Genomic DNA, 7908 nt, shown 5'->3' with positions numbered 1-7908 from the left:
TATTTGAATAAACCTTTTGCCCGTTTGCGTTCTCGTCGGGGCCGGGCCGGGCCGGGGTGCGCTGCCCGCACTACCGCGCGCGCGGGGGGCGACACCGAGCGCGCACCCGAGGCACCCCGAGCACACAGGCCACGGTGCAACCCGGGCGTTGTGCGCAGCACCCCGGTGCGCCCGAGGTGCTGCGCGCGCACCCAGGTGAAATCGGTGTGCACCTCGGCCAGTGCGCGCTCGGTCGAGTCGCGCACGTTGGCCAAGGTGCACGGTGATGTTTCTTACTCTAAGGTTCCGCACCAGACGCCCGGGACAGGTGAGCGAAGCTGGGCGGGGCCGGGTGCGCGGCCGGGGCAGGTGCACGCAGCTGGAGAGAGCTTTGGAGCACACTTCGGAGCGCACCAATGATGCGCTCCATTCAAAAGTTTCCTGAAAAGGCAAAAAAAGTTGAGATTATAGAATTTCCCACTTGAGAGATTGTAAAAAAAAAAAATTTAAAATGAAGGAAACGCGGGTGCCAAGGTGTGCGCAGCCCAGCCAAGGTGTGCGCACCAAGGCGCCCACCCTGGCGAAGGTGCACGCAAGGTGCGCACCCGAGGCAAACCGGACAATTAACCCAACTTTCGACTTCGCGCGCACCTTGGAGCGCACTTCGGAGCGCTCCTTGGTGCGCACCAATCTTGGGCACCTCGGAGTGCACCATGGCGCCCACCAAGGTGCGCACCCGGGGCAAACCGAGCTCCGACTTCGTGCGCACCTTGGAGCGCACGAAAGGTGCGCACCATGGCGCCCACCAAGGTGCGCAGCCCAGCCAAGGCGTGCGCATCAAGGTGCGCACCCTGGCGAAGGTGCGCACCCGGGGCAAACCGAGCTCCGACTTCGTGCGCACCTTGGAGCGCACAAAAGGTGCGCAACCCAGCCAAGGTGTGCGCACCCCGGTCAAACCGAGCTCCGAATCGTGCGCACCAGAGGTGCACGCCATCGTGCGCACCTTGGAGCACACTTCGGAGCCCTCCTTGGTGCGCGCCGATGTTGCGCACCTCGGAGCGCACCCGGGGAAAACAATGCAATTAACCCGACTTTCGACTTCGTGGGCACCTCGGAGCGCTCTCGGGTTCGCACCTCGGAGCACACCGAGGTGCGCACCTTTGATGCGCTGCCTTCACCAATTTCCAGAAAAGGCAAGAAAACATTGAGAAGGTGTGCGCACCGAGGTGCCCACCCTGGCGAAGGTGCACGCGAGGTGCGCACCCGGGGCAAACCGGGCTCCGACTTCGTGCACGCCGCACCTTGGAGCACACTTCGGAGCGCTCCTTGGTGCGCACCAGGGCGCGCAACCCAGCCGAGGTGCCCACCCCGGCGAAGGTGCACGCGAGGTGCGCACCCGGGGCAAACCGGGCTCCGACTTCGTGCACGCCATGGTGCCCACCGCGGCGAAGGTGCACGCGAGGTGCGCACCCGGGGCAAACCGGGCTCCGACTTCGTGCACGCCGCACCTTGGAGCACACTTCGGAGCGCTCCTTGGTGCGCACCATGGTGCCCACCAGGGCGCGCAACCCCGCCGAAGGTGCACGCGAGGTGCGCACCCGGGGCAAACCGGGCTCCGACTTCGTGCACGCCGCACCTTGGAGCACACTTCGGAGCGCTCCTTGGTGCGCACCATGGTGCCCACCAGGGCGCGCAACCCCGCCGAAGGTGCACGCGAGGTGCGCACCCGGGGCAAACCGGGCTCCGACTTCGTGCACGCCATGGTGCGCACCGCGGCGAAGGTGCGCACCCGGGGCAAACCGGGCTCCGACTTCGTGCACGCCGCACCTTGGAGCACACTTCGGAGCGCTCCTTGGTGCGCACCAGGGCGCGCAACCCAGCCGAGGTGCCCACCCCGGCGAAGGTGCACGCGAGGTGCGTACCCGGGGCAAACCGGGCTCCGACTTCGTGCACGCCGCACCTTGGAGCACACTTCGGAGCGCTCCTTGGTGCGCACCATGGTGCCCACCAGGCCGCGCAACCCAGCCAAGGTGTGCGCACCAAGGTGCACGCGAGGTGCGCACCCGGGGCAAACCGGGGTCCGACTTCGTGCACGCCGCACCTTGGAGCACACATCGGGGCGCTCCCGGGTTCGCACCGGCGTTGCGCACCGTGGTGGGCACCTCGGAGCACACCAAGGTGGGCAGCGAGGTGCGCACCTTTGATGCGATGCCTTCACTAATTTCCATAAAAGGCAAAAAAAAAACGAGATTTTAAAATTTCCGTTTTGAAAGATAGTGAGAAAAAGGGAATGCTGGTGCCATCTTGAGCCCGCCCTGGTGCGCAGCCCAGCCAAGGTGTGCGCACCAAGGTGCCCACCCTGGCGAAGGTGCGCGCCCGGGCAATTAATCCAACTTCCAACTTCGCGCGCGCCAGGGTGGGAGCGCACCCAACAACCGGGCCTGGGAAGAGCCAATGCGAGAAACCCCACCAAACGCTCTGACAAAAAAAGAGGGGGCGCTCCAGTAACCCCGCTTCGGAGCGCACCCTGGGCAAACCCAGCCAAGGTGCCCACCCCGGCCAAGGTGCAGGCGAGGTGCGCACCCGGGGCAAACCGGGCTCCGACAACGTGCACGCCGCACCTTGGAGCACACTTCGTAGCGCTCCCGGGTGCGCACCTCAGAGCACACCAAGGTGGGCAGCGAGGTGCGCACCTTTGATGCGCTGCCTTCACTAATTTCCAGAAAAGGCAAAAAAAAAAGGAGATTTTAAAATTTCCGTTTTGAAAGATAGTGAAAAAAACGGAACGCGCGTGCCATCTTGAGCCCGCCCTGGTGCGCAGCCCAGGTAAGGTGCCCACCCTGGCAAAGGTGCGCACCCGGGCAATTAACCCTACTTCCGACTTCGTGCGCGCCAGGGTGGCAACCGGGCCTCGGAAGAGCCAATGCGAGAAACCCCACCAAACGCTCCGACAAAAAAAGAGGCGGCGCTCCAATAACCCCGCTTCGGAGCGCAGCCGGGGCAAACCCAGCCAAGGTGCCCACCCCGACGAAGGTGCACGCGAGGTGCGCACCCGGGGCAAACCGGGCTCCGACAACGTGCACGCAGCACCTTGGAGCACACTTCGAAGCACTCCCGGGTGCCCACCGGCGTTGCGCACCGTGGTGGGCAGCGAGGTGCGCACCTTTGATGCGCTGCCTTCACTAATTTCCAGAAAAAGGCAAAAAAAAATGAGATTTTAAAATTTCCGTTTTGAAAGATAGTGAAAAAAAAGGAACGCGGGTGCCATCTTGAGCCCGCCCTGGTGCGCAGCCCAGGCAAGGCATGCGCACCAAGGTGCCCACCCGAGGTGCACACCCGGGGCAAACCGGGCTCCGACTTCGTGCAGGCCGCACCTTGGAGCACACTTCGGAGCGCTCCTTGGTGCGCACCATGGTGCCCACCAGGGCGCGCAACCCAGCCAAGGTCTGCACACCAAGGTGCCCACCCCGGCGAAGGTGCACGCGAGGTGCGCACCCGGGGCAAACCGGGCTCCGACTTCGTGCACGCCATGGTGCCCACCGCGGCGAAGGTGCACGCGAGGTGCGCACCCGGGGCAAACCGGGCTCCGACTTCGTGCACGCCGCACCTTGGAGCACACTTCGGAGCGCTCCTTGGTGCGCACCATGGTGCCCACCAGGGCGCGCAACCCAGCCAAGGTGTGCGCACCAAGGTGCACGCGAGGTGCGCACCCGGGGCAAACCGGGGTCCGACTTCGTGCACGCCGCACCTTGGAGCACACATCGGAGCGCTCCCAGGTTCGCACCAGCGTTGCGCACCTTTGATGCGCTGCCTTCACTAATTTCAAGAAAAGGCAAAAAAAAACGAGATTTTAAAATTTCCGTTCTGAAAGATAGTGAAAAAAACGGAACGCGGGTGCCATCTTGAGCCCTTCCTGGTGCGCAGCCCAGGCAAGTTGTGCGCACCAAGGTGCCCACCCTGGCGGAGGTGCGCGCCCGGGGCAATCCGGGCTCCGACTTCGTGCACTGCATGGTGCCCACCAAGGCGCGCAACCCAGCCAAGGTGCCCACCGCAGCGAAGGTGCACGCGAGGTGCGCACCCGAGGTGCACACCCGGGGCAAACCGGGCTCCGACTTCGTGCACGCCGCACCTTGGAGCACACTTCAGAGCGCTCCTTGGTGCGCACCAGGGCGCGCAACCCAGCCGAGGTGCCCACCCCGGCGAAGGTGCACGCGAGGTGCGCACCCGGGGCAAACCGGGCTCCGACTTCGTGCACGCCATGGTGCCCACCGCGGCGAAGGTGCGCACCCGGGGCAAACCGGGCTCCGACTTCGTGCACGCCGCACCTTGGAGCACACTTCGGAGCGCTCCTTGGTGCGCACCATGGTGCCCACCAGGCCGCGCAACCCAGCCAAGGTGTGCGCACCAAGGTGCACGCGAGGTGCGCACCCGGGGCAAACCGGGGTCCGACTTCGTGCACGCCGCACCTTGGAGCACACATCGGGGCGCTCCCGGGTTCGCACCGGCGTTGCGCACCGTGGTGGGCACCTCGGAGCACACCAAGGTGGGCAGCGAGGTGCGCACCTTTGATGCGATGCCTTCACTAATTTCCATAAAAGGCAAAAAAAAAACGAGATTTTAAAATTTCCGTTTTGAAAGATAGTGAGAAAAAGGGAATGCTGGTGCCATCTTGAGCCCGTCCTGGTGCGCAGCCCAGCCAAGGTTTGCGCACCAAGGTGCCCACCCTGGCGAAGGTGCGCGCCCGGGCAATTAACCCAACTTCCAACTTCGCGCGCGCCAGGGTGGGAGCGCACCCAACAACCGGGCCTGGGAAGAGCCAATGCGAGAAACCCCACCAAACTCTCTGACAAAAAAAGAGGGGGCGCTCCAGTAACCCCGCTTCGGAGCGCACCCTGGGCAAACCCAGCCAAGGTGCCCACCCCGGCCAAGGTGCAGGCGAGGTGCGCACCCGGGGCAAACCGGGCTCCGACAACGTGCACGCCGCACCTTGGAGCACACTTCGTAGCGCTCCCGGGTGCGCACCTCAGAGCACACCAAGGTGGGCAGCGAGGTGCGCACCTTTGATGCGCTGCCTTCACTAATTTCCAGAAAAGGCAAAAAAAAAAGGAGATTTTAAAATTTCCGTTTTGAAAGATAGTGAAAAAAACGGAACGCGCGTGCCATCTTGAGCCCGCCCTGGTGCGCAGCCCAGGTAAGGTGCCACCCTGGCAAAGGTGCGCACCCGGGCAATTAACCCTACTTCCGACTTCGTGCGCGCCAGGGTGGCAACCGGGCCTCGGAAGAGCCAATGCGAGAAACCCCACCAAACGCTCCGACAAAAAAAGAGGCGGCGCTCCAATAACCCCGCTTCGGAGCGCAGCCGGGGCAAACCAAGCCAAGGTGCCCACCCCGACGAAGGTGCACGCGAGGTGCGCACCCGGGGCAAACCGGGCTCCGACAACGTGCACGCAGCACCTTGGAGCACACTTCGAAGCACTCCCGGGTGCCCACCGGCGTTGCGCACCGTGGTGGGCAGCGAGGTGCGCACCTTTGATGCGCTGCCTTCACTAATTTCCAGAAAAAGGCAAAAAAAAATGAGATTTTAAAATTTCCGTTTTGAAAGATAGTGAAAAAAAAGGAACGCGGGTGCCATCTTGAGCCCGCCCTGGTGCGCAGCCCAGGCAAGGCATGCGCACCAAGGTGCCCACCCGAGGTGCACACCCGGGGCAAACCGGGCTCCGACTTCGTGCAGGCCGCACCTTGGAGCACACTTCGGAGCGCTCCTTGGTGCGCACCATGGTGCCCACCAGGGCGCACCCGAGGCAAACCGGGCTCCGACTTCGTGCACGCCGCACCTTGGAGCACACATCGGAGCGCTCCCAGGTTCGCACCAGCGTTGCGCACCTTTGATGCGCTGCCTTCACTAATTTCCAGAAAAGGCAAAAAAAAACGATATTTTAAAATTTCCGTTCTGAAAGATAGTGAAAAAAACGGAACGCGGGTGCCATCTTGAGCCCTTCCTGATGCGCAGCCCAGGCAAGTTGTGCGCACCAAGGTGCCCACCCTGGCGGAGGTGCGCGCCCGGGGCAAACCGGGCTCCGACTTCGTGCACTGCATGGTGCCCACCAAGGCGCGCAACCCAGCCAAGGTGCCCACCGCAGCGAAGGTGCACGCGAGGTGCGCACCCGAGGTGCACACCCGGGGCAAACCGGGCTCCGACTTCGTGCACGCCGCACCTTGGAGCACACTTCAGAGCGCTCCTTGGTACGCACCAGGGCGCGCAACCCAGCCAAGGTGCTCACCCCGGCGAAGGTGCACGCGAGGTGCGCACCCGGGGCAAACCGGGCTCGGACTTCGTGCACGCCGCACCTTGGAGCACACATCGGAGCGCTCCCGGGTTCGCACCAGCATTGCGCACCTTTGATGCGCTGCCTTCACTAATTTCCAGAAAAGGCAAAAAAAAGAAAAAAATGAGATTTTAAAATTTCCGTTTTGAAAGATAGTGAAAAAAACGGAACGCGGGTGCCATCTTGAGCCCGCCCTGGTGTGCAGCCCAGGCAAGTTGTGCGCACCAAGGCACCCACCCTGGCCAAGGTGGGTCACGGGGTGGGTCCTAGGGTGGGTAACGGGGTGGGTACTAAGGTGCGTGCCAAGGTGGGTCATAGGGTGGGTGCCAAGGTGGGCACCAGGGTGGGTGTGCACCAACCCTAGCCAGGGTAGGTCACGGGGTGGTTGTCGGGGTGGGCGTCAAGGAGCCAAGGTGGGTGGCAAGTAGCCAAGTTGCGTGCCAAGGTGGGTGTCGGGGTGGGTGCCAAGGATCCAAGGTGGGTGCCAAGGAACCAAGGTGGGTGTCTGGGTGGGTGCCGAGGTGGGAGCCAGGGTGGGTCCCAAGGTGAGTGCAAAGGTGGGTGCCAGGGTCAAGGTGAGTGCCAATGTGGGTTCCAAGGTGCCAGGGTCAGGGTGAGTGCCAATGTGGGTTCAAAGGTGCTAAGTTGGGTGCGAGGTTGGGTGCGAGGGTGGGTGGGTGCCAAGGTGTGCTAGGTGGAAGCCCGGGTGGGTCGGCATCCCATGGGTGTCGAGTTGGGTGCCTGATGGGTGCTTCTTGTCAAGTTTTAGTCGTCGGGACTCATTTCGAGCCTTAGAGGTCGTTTCTTGTCCGGTTGCCCTGTCTTCGACCTGGGAACCCAATTTTGGTCCTCGGGTCCCATTTTTTTTTGTCTCGCATCCCACTTTTGGCCTGTGGCCTTTTCGGGGTCGATTCTCGTTTTGGGCATCAGAGCATGTTTCTTCTCCTAAAACCCAATATTTGTTTATTAAGTCTCGGAACACATTTTTGTTCTCGTGGACCCATCATGGGTCTTGGAACGCATTTGTGGTCCTTGGGTCCCATTTTGCATCCCGAAACTTGTGTTTTGGTGCTTGATCCCTATTTTGGGTGCCCACCTTGCACCAAGTGCGCACCCGGGGCAAACCGAGCGCCTTGGTGCACCGGGGCAAGATCGAGCGTGCACCCGAGGCGCCCCGAACATGCACCAAGGTGCACTCGGCCCACATGTGAGCGCAGGTCGTTGCGCCCGAGGTGGTGTGTGGGCACCGCGTTGCAGACGGGACACTGCACGCACACGACGCCCCCTACAGGTGCACGCACGTAGGCCGGGCCGGGTGCACACCCGACGCCCTAGCAAGGTGCGCGCACCCGGGCAGGGCTCACACTTGGCGAACGGGGCGCACTTCGCGAGGGAGGGTGTGCACCTCGACGGGGGTGGGTGGCCGGGGTGGATTCGCACGTGGGTCGCGGTTTGCTAAGTACACACTGCGACAAGCTCATAACGGGTGCGATCATACCAGCGTTAGTGCACCGGATCCCATCAGAACTCCGCAGTTAAGCGCGCTTGGGCCGAAGTAGTACTGGGATGGGTGACCTCCCGGGAAGTCCCGGTGTTGCACCCT

At 62.9% G+C, this 7908-nt stretch overlaps 1 non-coding gene across 1 annotated transcript; it reads left to right on the top strand.

Annotated features, from left to right (window-relative positions):
- Positions 1–7789: 7789 nt before the first annotated feature.
- Positions 7790–7908, top strand: LOC131867533 (5S ribosomal RNA). The gene has a single exon (XR_009366086.1). It is a non-coding gene; the product is annotated as a 5S ribosomal RNA (ribosomal RNA).

The sequence above is a fragment of the Cryptomeria japonica genome, unplaced genomic scaffold, assembly GCF_030272615.1.
Source record: "Cryptomeria japonica unplaced genomic scaffold, Sugi_1.0 HiC_scaffold_174, whole genome shotgun sequence".
NCBI classification, from domain to species: Eukaryota; Viridiplantae; Streptophyta; class Pinopsida; order Cupressales; family Cupressaceae; genus Cryptomeria; species Cryptomeria japonica.
Note: the sequence above shows the minus strand (reverse complement) of the source record. Positions and strands in the feature narration are given on the sequence as shown.